Here is a 12849-nt window from a genome sequence, read left to right as displayed (position 1 = left end):
TTCCCGACCTCTCATCAATAGTGCCCCGTGCGCGTGCTACAACAGCTTCTGTCCTCTCTGCCAAACAAGCCGCCCGAAAGTCCTTTGCTACCATTCTATAATACTCACCCTACCTGTCCCCAATTCATAACTCATATTCGTGTTTTACTGACTAATCTGGCAGTAGACCCGTCCTCAATATGCGGGTTCGGAATCGGGTTCCCGCACATATAATCATAAGACTAGGTCGTTGGCGTTCGTCATGTTTCAGCCGCTACATTCCTTGTCCATACTGAAATGAGTCTTGCTTGTCAGAATTTGGTGTTATGAATAAATGTTTGTAGCATTCCGATATGATAGGAATTGTTGCTCTTTTTGGCCTCCTTCAGCCATTCCTTCAACGTCGCGGTTCCGGCATAACTCTAACCGCTTTAGCTAGATAGCAGATAGGAGTCCTTCTTTCGTGAGTTCCCCGACCACAAGTGTTAAGGCTGATTCATTGGCCTGTATTTGTGGGAGGGGCACGGTTGCCTATATCATGGCACCTCTGCCCCTCCTTCAATGAACGACGTGTCAAACTCTCCCACCCTGCCCACCCTCATTCTCAGCTTCACACCAAGGGGATGGCCTCCTTCAGCCATTCCTTCAACGTCGCGGTTCCGGCATAACTCTAACCGCTTTAGCTAGATAGCAGATAGGAGTCCTTCTTTCGTGAGTGCCCCGACCACAAATGAGCTTTGGGCGATTGCATCTTTTACATGGCCCATAAAACAGTTTTCCAGCAGCAGATCGCCCTGTATGAGCAGGGATCTTCTGCTGACAAACAGTAATTCTATATACATACTATCTCACTATCGCTTTTTCCCATAATGAGGGTATGATTTCGAATGTAAAAATGGTTGACTGCCAATACTGCTTTTTCCCATAATGAGGGTATGATTTCTGAATGTAAAAAATGGTTGACTGCCAATAACTGTCTGTAAATTAGTCTGTGTAAAAGAGCCCTTAGTCTACGATTCTCATTAACCTCTTCAGGACCATGCCATTTTTCACCTTAACCACCTCCGGACCGCCTAACGCACATGTGCGTTCCGGAGGTGGCAGCGCTGCGCACAGTCACGCATATACGTGTCATCTCGCAAGACGCGAGATGACGCGAATATGCGCGCGCGCATGCGCAGTTCGCGCCGGCATTTCGCACAGCAGTATTTCGTCAGCAACCTGCCAGCCAATGATCGTGGCTGGCAGGTTGCTGATTTTTAAAAAATCCAATCAAAGTGCCAGATTGCAGATCATATTAGTAAATATGATCTGTTATATGGCTGCCTGCTCCTCTGCTGGTTCTTTTCGTCGGTTGGATCCAGCAGAGGAGCAGGCTTCACAGTGAGTACACCAAACACTACACTATAGCCCCTGATCACCCCCCTGAACCCCAATTAACCCTTTGATCACCCCTGTCAATCACAAGTGAAAAGAAAAAAGTGATCAGTGCAAACTGTCACTTTTTTTTTTCACTGTTATTGACCGTTAGGTTTTAGGTATAGTTTAGGTCCTATGGTTAGGTAGTTAGCGATCAGTTAGCGCCCAGCCCACCGCACCGCAGTCCGTTATTCGCTGATTAGCGTATCGCTAATCAGCATTTGTACTTTTATAGTATCTGGAAGTGATCAAAACTGATCACGGTCAGATCTATAATTGTATTAGTGTCACTTTAGTTCGCCCTCCACCCAAAACGCAGTGTTTGCCCGATCAGGCCTGATCGGTCGCCCACACGTGCGTTCGCCCACACCCGCCCCACCGCAGTGACAAAAAAAAAATCTTTTTTTGATCACTGCACATTCACTTTACACGCACTGCGGCGATAAAAAAATCAGTTTTGATATTTTTTATCAACCGCAGCGGCCTCCGGTACTTCGCTAGCCTCCCCTTTGTAAGACAGGCTTGCTTTTTTTTCTTGGGTAGTCTCAGGGAATACCCCTAAATTTAGTTGCCCACATGTCTAACAGGGGGTATTCCTCTGAAGAGGCCTACAGGCTTCTGACCCAGTCGGATGAGGAGTGGGAACCCTCATCTGATGAATCCAGCGGGTCAGAATACGAACCTGTAGAAAGCAGTGGCTCTCTGACCCAAAGTTCGGACGAGGAGGCTGAGGTCCCTGATACCACCAGGCGTACCCGGCCCCGTGTCGCTAGACCGCAGGTTGCGCAGGATCCGCTTCAAGAGCAGCAGAGTGGGGCTGGTGCTGTCGGATTACGTGGTGAGGCATACACCAGCAGCCCAGCCCTCCCTGGACCTAGTACCAGCACTGCCGTACAACCTGGTGAAGTAGCGAGCACCAGAAGGGCAGTTGAAGCTGGTACGGTGGCACGTGCAGTAGTGACCCCGTCGCAGCCACCGCAAAGACGTGCCCGTAGAGCCCCTAGAATCCCAGAGGTGCTGGCAAACCCTGATTGGCAGTCCCCAACTTCAGCCGCACCTGTAGTTTTCCCTTTCACTGCCCAGTCTGGAGTTCGGGTTGAGACGGCTCAGATCGGTTCGGCCCTGGGATTTTTTGAGCTGTTCTTGACTGCGGAGCTTTTAGACATAGTTGTGGCCGAAACAAACAGGTATGCCACACAATTTATCACCGCTAACCCGGGAAGCTTTTATGCCCAGCCTTTCCGGTGGAAACCAGTCCAAGTTTCCGAACTTAAAACTTTTCTGGGCCTCCTCCTCAACATGGGCCTGACAAAAAAGCATGAATTGCGGTCATATTGGTCCACGAACCCGATTCATCACATGCCCATGTTCTCTGCTGCCATGTCCAGGGCACGTTTTGAGGCCATCCTGCGGTTCCTGCACTTTAGTGACAACACCGCCTCCCGTCCCAGGGGCCACCCTGCTTTTGACCGGCTCCACAAAATTCGGCCCCTCATAGACCATTTCAACCAGAAATTTGCAGATATTTATACCCCAGAGCAAAACATCTGCATAGACGAGTCCCTGATACATTTTACCGGGCGCCTTGGCTTCAAACAATACATCCCAAGCAAGCGCGCCCGGTATGGGGTCAAATTGTATAAGCTCTGTGAAAGGGCCACAGGCTATACCCACAAATTTCGGGTCTATTAGGGAAAAGATCAGACCCTGGAGCCGGTCGGTTGCCCTGACTACCTGGGGAGCAGTGGGAAGACAGTTTGGGACTTGGTGTCACCCTTATTCGGCAAGGGGTACCATCTTTATGTGGACAATTTTTACACAAGTGTGGCCCTCTTTAGGCATTTGTTTCTAGAACGGATTGGCGCCTGTGGTACCGCGCGAACTAGTCGCGCGGGCTTCCCCCAACGGCTCGTTACCACCCGTCTTGCAAGGGGGCAGAGGGCCGCACTGTGTAACGAAGAACTGCTCGCGGTGAAATGGAGAGACAAGCGTGACGTTTACATGCTCTCCTCCATTCACGCAGACACGACAATACAAATTGAGCGAGCAACCCGTGTCATTGAAAAGCCCCTCTCAGTCCACGACTATAACCTCCACATGGGAGGGGTCGACTTCAATGACCAGATGTTGTCTCCGTATTTAGTTTACCGACGCACCAGACGCTGGTATAAGAAGGTGTCTGTATATTTAATTCAATTGGCTCTGTACAATAGTTTTGTTCTCTACAGTAAGGCTGGGAGAACTGGATCCTTCCTCAAATTTCAGGAAGAGATCATCGAGAACCTCCTGTATCCAGGAGGTTCCGTGGCCCCAACCACCAGTGTAGTTAGCCGTCTACACGAGCGACATTTCCCCAATGTCGTTCCTGGTACCTCAACCCAACAGTCACCCCGAAAAAGATGTTGTGTCTGTAGCAGGAGTGGAATAAGGCGTGACACCCGCTATTTCTGTCCTGACTGTCCGGACCACCCTGCCCTATGCTTTGGAGAGTGTTTCCGGAAGTACCACTCACAGGTACACTATTAGCATAGGGATCATCTCACCAGGACAGGCACACAGGGCTATTAGGGCCCATTCACTCACTGCTGCTGCAAACGTCTCCTTTCACATGGGACAAAGTGCATAACGCACTTCGCCACATCTTTGGGCGATTTGTGCTTTGCACATTGACCCATGGGGAAGGAGAGGTATAAAGGTAAAAAATAAAAAAACACACCAGTAAGCAAACACGTTAATGTTCAGTTAAAAAAGTTAAAGTTTATATGTTCTGTTGCAAAGTCAATAAAATTATTGCGTTGCGGCCTGGTTTTTTCATTTTATTTTTTTTTTCTTTTTTTACCTTCCAGGTGGACCAACCGATCTACTAGCTGCAGCACCGATGTGCATTCTGACAGAAGCATTGCGCTGCTGTCAGATTACACGCAAGTCGGTGTATGCGGCGCTGCAAGACGGGATTTTCTCCTCTGCAGTGACAGATACGTTTGCCGAGGCATACGAGCTGAGGAGGAGGTGGCGTTCCTATGCTTTGGCAAGCACTTTGTATATATATATATAAAAAATAAAAATAAATCCCGGCAATGATTTATTCATCCACATCGATTGATGTGAATGGAGAAATCTGGTTTGCCAGGGCATACGAGCTAAGTGGGTATGGATGTAGGGCGGAGCTCCTATGTCCTGGCAGACGCCTTTCCCCTCCATTTTTTTTTTTGGCAGAGATTTTTTCATCCACATTGATCGATGCGAATGAAGAAATCTGTGCCGTTCATTTTTTTCTTTCAGCCCAGAGGCTGAACGGAAAAAAAAATCTCATTACCTGTATGCTCAATATAAGGAGAATAGCAGAAACTCCTAATGCTGGCCATACATGTAATGATTGCGGAGACCCTCAAATGCCAGGGCAGTACAAACACCCCACAACTGACCCCATTTTGGAAAGAAGACACCCCAAGGTATTTGCTGAGGGGCATATTGAGTCCATGAAAGATTTAAATTTTTGTCCTAAGTTAGCGGAAAGTGAGACTTTGTGAGAAAAAAAAAAAAATAATCAATTTCCGCTAACTTATGCAAAAAAAAAAATATTCTATGAACTTGCCAGGCCCCTCATTGGATGCATTGGGGTGTCTTCTTTCCAAAGTGGGGTCACATGTGGGGTATTTATACTGCCCTGGCTTTTTAGGGGCCCTAAAGCGTGAGAAGAAGTCTGGGATCCAAATGTCTAAAAATGCCCTCCTAAAAGGAATTTGGGCCCCTTTGCGCATCTAGGCTGCAAAAAAGTGTCACACATCTGGTATTGCCGTACTCAGGAGAAGTTGGGGAATGTGTTTCGGGGTGTCATTTTACATATACCCATGCTGGGTGAGAAAAATATCTTGGTCAAATGCCAACTTTGTATAAAAAAATGGGAAAAGTTGTCTTTTGCCAAGATATTTCTCTCACCCAGCATGGGTATATGTAAAATGACACCCCAAAACACATTCCCCAACTTCTCCTGAGTACGGCGATACCAGATGTGTGACACTTTTTTGATGCCAAGGTGGGCAAAGGGGCACATATTCCAAAGTGCACCTTTCGGATTTCACCGGTCATTTTTTACAGATTTTGATTGCAAAGTACTTCTCACACATATGGGCCCCTAAATTGCCAGGGCAGTATAACTACGCCACAAGTGACCCCATTTTGGAAAGAAGACACCCCAAGGTATTCCGTGAGGGGCATGGCGAGTTCCTAGAATTTTTTTTTTTTTGTCGCAAGTTAGTGGAATATGAGACTTTGTAAGGAAAAAAGAGAAAAAAAAAATCATCATTTTCCGCTAACTTGTGACAAAAAATAAAAAATTCTAGGAACTCGTCAGTGCCCCTCACGGAATACCTTGGGGTGTCTTCTTTCCAAAATGGGGTCACTTGTGGCGTAGTTATACTGCCCTGGCAATTTAGGGGCCCAAATGTGTGAGAAGTACCTTGCAATCAAAATGTGTAAAAAATGGCCTGCGAAATCTGAAAGGTGCACTTTGGAATATGTGCCCCTTTGCCCACCTTGGCTGCAAAAAAGTGTCACACATCTGGTATCGCCGTACTCAGGAGAAGTTGGGGAATGTGTTTTGAGGTGTCATTTTACATATACCCATGCTGGGTGAGAAAAATATCTTGGTCAAATGCCAACTTTGTATAAAAAAATGGGAAAAGTTGTCTTTTGCCAAGATATTTCTCTCACCCAGCATGGGTATATGTAAAATGACACCCCAAAACACATTCCCCAACTCCTCCTGAGTACGGCGATACCAGATGTGTGACACTTTTTTGCAGCCTAGGTGGGCAAAGGGACCCACATTCCAAAGTGCACCTTTCGGATTTCACCGGTCATTTTTTACAGATTTTGATTGCAAACTACTTCTCACACATATGGGCCCCTAAATTGCCAGGGCAGTATAACTACGCCACAAGTGACCCCATTTTGGAAAGAAGACACCCCAAGGTATTCCGTGAGGGGCATGGCGAGTTCCTAGAATTTTTTATTTTTTGTCGCAAGTTAGTGGAATATGAGACTTTGTAAGAAAAAATAAAATAAAATCATAATTTTCCGCTAACTTGTGACAAAAAATAAAAAGTTCGATGAACTCACTATGCCCATCAGCGAATACCTTAGGGTGTCTACTTTCCGAAATGGGGTCATTTGTGGGGTTTTTCTACTGTTTGGGCATTGTAGAACCTCAGGAAATCATGACAGGTGCTCAGAAAGTCAGAGCTGCTTTCAAAAAGCGGAAATTCACATTTTTGTACCATAGTTTGTAAACGCTATAACTTTTACCCAAACCATTTTTTTTTTTTGCCCAAACATTTTTTTTTTATCAAAGACATGTAGAACAATAAATTTAGCGAAAAATGTATATATGGCGTCCTCAACATAAAGTCTAGGGCTGAATAGATTTCCCAGTGTTGGCGCACATCGCGCCACACATTTAATACCGCCCTTTGTGAACTTGGACCAATCCTTGTCAAAACTCAGAACAGGGAGATGTTTTTTTAATTATGTGGCTGATGTTCTTGTATTCCTCACTGTAAACAGTCGAGAACATAATGGCACTATCATCAGACAGTTCCGCTCCATTCTGTTTTAAACGTTGTTTACTATTGGGAAAAATCAAAGCCCTTCTATACAGTGATAGCACCAAGTTCCTCTGACCAGTCAACAGTTCTGGGGGATATAGTCTTTGCTCTAATCTACCTCTGACTCTTTTGGACTCCCTATTAAATGTGCAAACATCAGTGCAGTTACGCCTAGTTCGAATCATCTCTCCCCTAGAGATGTTGCGCACGACATGTGAGGGATGGCACGAAGTTGCCAACAAAATTGTGTTGCCCGCTGCATCCTTCCTGTAAGAGGAGACATGAATGCCAGACATGTCAGCGTCACCCCTAAGGGATAGATCCAGAAAGTGGATACAATCAGTGTCATATTGACCATTAAAGGAAATGGCGTCCAAACACTGGTTAAGATAGACAAAAAAGGTTGGTATGGCTGTCACATCGCCAGACCATATGAAGATTAGGTCGTCGATGTAACGGCCATACCACCTGATTAATTCAGAGAAGGGGTTAACATCAGAGAAGAGAAAGCGTTTCTCCCACCACGCCATAGAAATAATAGCGATGGATGGGGAGAATTTGGCTCCCATGGAGACTCCGGACTCCTGCAAGTAAAAAACATTGTTAAACATAAAAAAGTTGTGCTTTAGGAGAAATTACAGGAATATGTTGGATAAGGGGCTGGAGAAGGGAGTCAACCCACTCAGATAATCTCTCTGAGAAAGATCCTATGCCTGCCACAATAGGTCTCATAGGAGGAGGGAAAACATTTTTGTGAATTTTAGGCAGTGCATGGAAAAAATAAATAATAGGGAACTGGACATGAATATAATCCGCTTCCCTCTGACTGATGACTCCCGTCTCCAGACCCATGGGCGTAGGGATCACCATAGCAGCCATAGCAATGGCTATGGGGCCCAACGCCACTGGGGGCCCGGGCCATGGCTAAGGATTATATATATTTTTTTAATTCATGTGGCGTAGCAACAGGGGTCGCAGGCCCCTCCAGGACAGACAGAGAAAGCGCTATCTGCAGACAGAGAAAGCGCTATCTGCAGGGCGGTGCGATAGGGCGCGGCCGGAGGCAGAGAGGCATACCTGCAATGAGGAGATGGAGTGGTCCCGCTCCCAGTCTGGGCGGCAGTCCAACTGGCCGGAAGTGGAGGAGGCAGAGTGTACAGCGAAGCTGCGTGCTGCTGGGCCTGGCAGCGCTGCTGGAGTGTGGGCGCGCAGACGTTCAAGTGGCTGTGTGGTGAGGGCTGACTGACTCTGGGACTGGTAAAACTTACTCTGGAGTCCTGGACCATTGTATCTGGGGAGGAGGGGGGAGCAGGACCCTGGAGGTCTGGACCAGTACATTTAAGGAGAAGGGGGGAGCAGGACCCTGGAGGTCTGGACCAGTACATTTAAGGAGAAGGGGGGAGCAGGACCCTGGAGGTCTGGACCATTCTATTTAGGGGGGAGTAGGTCCCTGGAGGTCTGGACCATTATATAGGGAGGAGCGGGGAGCAGGACACTGAAGGTCTGGACCATTATATATTGGGAGTAGGGGGAAGCAGGATCCTGGAGGTCTGTACCATTATATTTAAGAAAGGGGGAGCAGGACCCTGGAGGTCTGGACCATTATATTTAAAGAGATGGGGGAGCAGGATCCTGGAGGTCTGGACCATTATATAGGGGGAGCAGGACCCTGGAGGTCTGGACCATTATATATTTTGAGTAGGGGGAAGCAGAATCCTGTAGGTCTGGACCATTATATATTGGGCGTAGAAGGAAGCATGAACCTGGAGGTCTGGACCATTATATAGGCAGGAGGGGAGAGCAGGACACTTGATGTCTGGACCATTATATCTGGGGACTGGCGGTGGAAGATTTAGGGTTGGAGGTCTAGGAGGGGTGTGGGGATGTTGGGGTGGGAGGTCCTGGAAGGGTGTTTGGGGGGGAAGCTCTGGAAGGGATGGGGGTCTGAGAGGTATGTGGGGGTGGGAGATCCGGGAGAGGGGGGCCCATAAAAAAATGTTGCTATGGGGCCCAGTCATTTCTAGCTACGCCCCTGTCCAGACCCCTACCCAACAATTGTGACAACTTCTCTTGAAATGGCTGAAAAGGATTGCCATTAAGTACAGTGTAAACAGAAGCATCAGTGAGTAAATGCTCCACTTGTCTTTTATATAAAAGGCTATCAAGCACCACAGCACTGTGTTAATTCCTCAAAGCTCATACTCATACCTGAAAAATCATTATCAGTTATAGATGGAATTAAATCACAGGTAACCGAATCACCACCCTGCATGGAATCACCACTAGCAACTTCCCCCCCATAAAATGATTTCTTAACGTTAAATTACGTGACAATCTATTCACATCTAAGATAGTTTTATATAAATCGAAGTGAAATGTCGGCGAAAAGGACAGTCCTTTTTTGAGAACTTTCAGTTGATCTAATGAAAGGATGGATCCAGACAGGTTGATCACCTGGAGATCCTCTATGTCCTCCTGTGGCGTGATGGATATCGACGATTTTTTCAGGTATTTCCTGCCCGCTCTTCGTTTTTTGTGGACTTCTTGTGTTGTGAGGTTGAAGCAGTAGAAATATTCGCAGGCGCGATATATGAGCCAGAGGAATCTAGGTTGTTTTCTGATGTGGAATCTGAGGAGTCCATCTCTGTGGAGCTAAATGAGACCTTGGTGACATGTTTCTTTTTATATTGGTTCTTTTTTAAGATGGAACGAGGCGTATATTTCCTAGATTTGGACCAGTTATAAATAGTGTTGGTTTGATAGTCCATCAAATCCCTGTTATACTTGGACTGTTTTAGGCGGATAAGACTTTCTTCTAGTTTATTCAGATTGTCCTGCAATTTTTTGTCCAATTCAACGAAGGCAGACTTATCAGCGTGTCTAGACAGCGTATCCTGAGTATTTTTTATATCCACCTGTAATTCGATTAGTGCTTGGTTCTCAGCTTGCACAATTAGTTGCATTTGCTTCATTGAGAATTCCGATAGTGTGTCATACCATTGCGTTATAAAAGCTTCAGAGTATGAGAAGGTAGGTTTTTTCTTTAGCCTCAGACCTCTAGGGATCATATTTTTGCTGATATATTTTTGTAACGATGTTGAATCCCACCATACATGCAACTCTTTGCTCAGTGATTTCTCAAGCGAAGCCATAAGTATGTTAAAATCAAGGTTATCTTGCATAACTTCGTTCGGGGTATTAAAAATGGCTTCCATTTTTTTCATACGATCCTAGAATGTATCCATTAATCTTAAAAGTGTCTCCTGTTGTTCAAGAGCCGGATTTTTCTCTTCATTTCATTGGTTTGCTATACGGCCGTGTCCAGGCTGGTTGCCGTGCTCACTACAGGTGCAACAGGTGAGAGATGCTCAACCTTTCCATTTATCCCTTATATTTTTCTTTTTGTACTTAAAAGAGGCCACTAAAGGCTTTCACCACAAATAACTGCAACAGTGAAGTGCGTATATATATTTTTTTCTGTTCTGAAATCAGCCACTAAATGCTTTCACAACATATAACTGCAGACATGAACTGCGTATATATATATATATATATAATGGAAAAAATTGGACAGCACTCCAGACGGTATCTTCGGTAAAGCAGATAAAGTTTAATCACCCATGTGGTGGCAGCAAAAAAGCAACGTTTCGGCTCTACATGAGCCTTTCTCAAGAGAAAGGCTCATGTAGAGCCGAAACGTTGCTTTTTTGCTGCCACCACATGGGTGATTAAACTTTATCTGCTTTACCGAAGATACCGTCTGGAGTGCTGTCCAATTTTTTCCATTGTCTATTGTGGGTAAGCTCCAGTTGCCATCCTTGGACTCTGCACCCAATTTTTCCATAGGTGGTGCTGCCGGTAGATTTTTATACTTTATATATATATATATATATATATATTCATATTTTTTGGTACTGAAATAGGCCACTAAATGCTTTCACCACAAATAACTGCAGAAGCATAGTAACATAGTACATAAGGCCGAAAAAAGACATTTGTCCATCCAGTTCGGCCTGTTATCCCGCAAGTTGATCCAGAGGAAGGCAAAAAAAAAGAAAAAAAAACGGCAAAAAAAAAAAAAAAACCTTTATGAGTCAACGGAACAAGGGATTCCCAACCAGTCTCCCAAGCTGGTACTTGCCAAGCCTTAAGCTGCTTATCTTCTGCGATCTGACGAGTGCAGGTACATTCAGCTTAGAATAACCATTGACATGCAAAATGCTATATATTTTTCTTTTTGTCCTGAAATACGCCACTAAACGCTTTCACCACATATAACTGCAGAAATGAACTGCGTATATATTTTTCTTTTTCTGCCTTCCCAGAGTTCCTTGTCCCATGTTTTCACACATGCAGCAGCCATTTTAGGAAAATCATGAAGCACAAGGAAATTGACATTCGTTGCAAATCAAATTTTTCCTGAAATTCGGATCGAATTCCACTTTGATTAGCTCATCTCTAATTATGGTAAGCAGATGTCTGCCACCATCGTGTCTGAAAGGGAGGCTTCTCTCATCCCCCTGCAGAGTCACTGCTTCTCCTGCCACCTTGAGCAGCGGAAGCTGTAGCAGCAGCCATTTAAAGTATAACTGTCGTTTTTATTTTGTTGTTTTTTTTGGAGTATTGGATTGTGGTGATTAATATCTCCTTGGTGGCCCTATTTCAACTTTTCACTGTGCATTCAATTACGCCTTAATTCCACAGTTTAGTTCCCTGTACTGCCTACTTTTACCTGTGCTTAAAAAAGGGTTGCTAGGCATGGTCCGTCTCCTTGACGGAGGACGCAGAAGCACGCAGCCTGCAAGGTCAGATTACTGACAGCCAGGGAGTGTAACTAAATGATTAAAGCCAGGTCCTCCCCAGCAGCTGATAACAGTGCCTGGGCTCTGTGCACTTCTCCCTGTCCCTGCGCTTGGCAGACGCTCCCTCACTCAGCAGACTGGGACAATGCAGAGCTGAAGCAGCACAGAGCAGGGAAGGGAGATCTGCCGTCTGCTCAGTGTATAAATGAAAGCAACATGTGGTAAGAGGACCCCTTTGTGCTGCAGGAGATTAACCCTTTAGGGTGTAGGGCTCTGGTTACTGACACTTTTGGGGGGCTATTGTTACTGGCTAGTCAGGGCAGTTGGGATTAGCCTCAGGGTGAGGGCAGTGGCGGCCATCTTAACTGAATATTGAAATTGCAGTTTTTTGCAGACTGGTTGCTAAGGGCTGAATCCTATTAAATATGGGGTAAGTCAGTCTAATAGTAACTGATTCTGGAATATCATGTTATTAGTAACTACATATATGAAAATTAAAATTAGGGTCTAAGTGTGACAGTTATCCTTTAAGTCTCCTCAACATGATGGAGCAATTTTTCCACGCGCCGCGCCACATTGAGCCAGTCAGCAAGTCACTGATGCTGTTTGTCTGCCTACCATCATGTTCTGTACGGCTGCATGCTGCTGCCTCCATCATGTCACTAATGCCTCAATCGTCCATTTACATGTATTCAGTTTCCAAATGGTTGAAATACATGTGTTTTTTTTGTGGGGTTAAATTTCACAAAGAAGCATATGTACATGATTACTGCATCGGCTGACTCCCATGAATAGACCTTGCCTTGCTGGCAGTGCCTCAACTTGCCACTGTTGCTGTCTGTCTGCCTACAATCACGTTCTGTACGGCTGCTGCTGTTGCGACCTGCATCATGCCACTACTACCCATAGACAGCCTTGTATGTTCCATGCTACATATACTGCTCCTGCTGTTGCCACTATTGTAGCCGCATGCTACTGTATCCATACCGTACCCTTTCTACATCCACATTGCACTGCTACTTCCAATTAGAAAGAAGAATTTT

General features: G+C 45.6%; 1 pseudogene; it reads right to left on the bottom strand.

The window, feature by feature from the left end:
- Nucleotides 1–11096: 11096 nt before the first annotated feature.
- On the bottom strand, nucleotides 11097–11215 carry LOC122937224 (annotated as a pseudogene).
- Between the last annotated feature and the right edge of the window lie 1634 nt (nucleotides 11216–12849).

Source organism: Bufo gargarizans, chromosome 4, assembly GCF_014858855.1.
Source record: "Bufo gargarizans isolate SCDJY-AF-19 chromosome 4, ASM1485885v1, whole genome shotgun sequence".
Taxonomy (NCBI): domain Eukaryota; kingdom Metazoa; phylum Chordata; class Amphibia; order Anura; family Bufonidae; genus Bufo; species Bufo gargarizans.
This window is presented reverse-complemented; position numbering and strand designations above follow the sequence as displayed.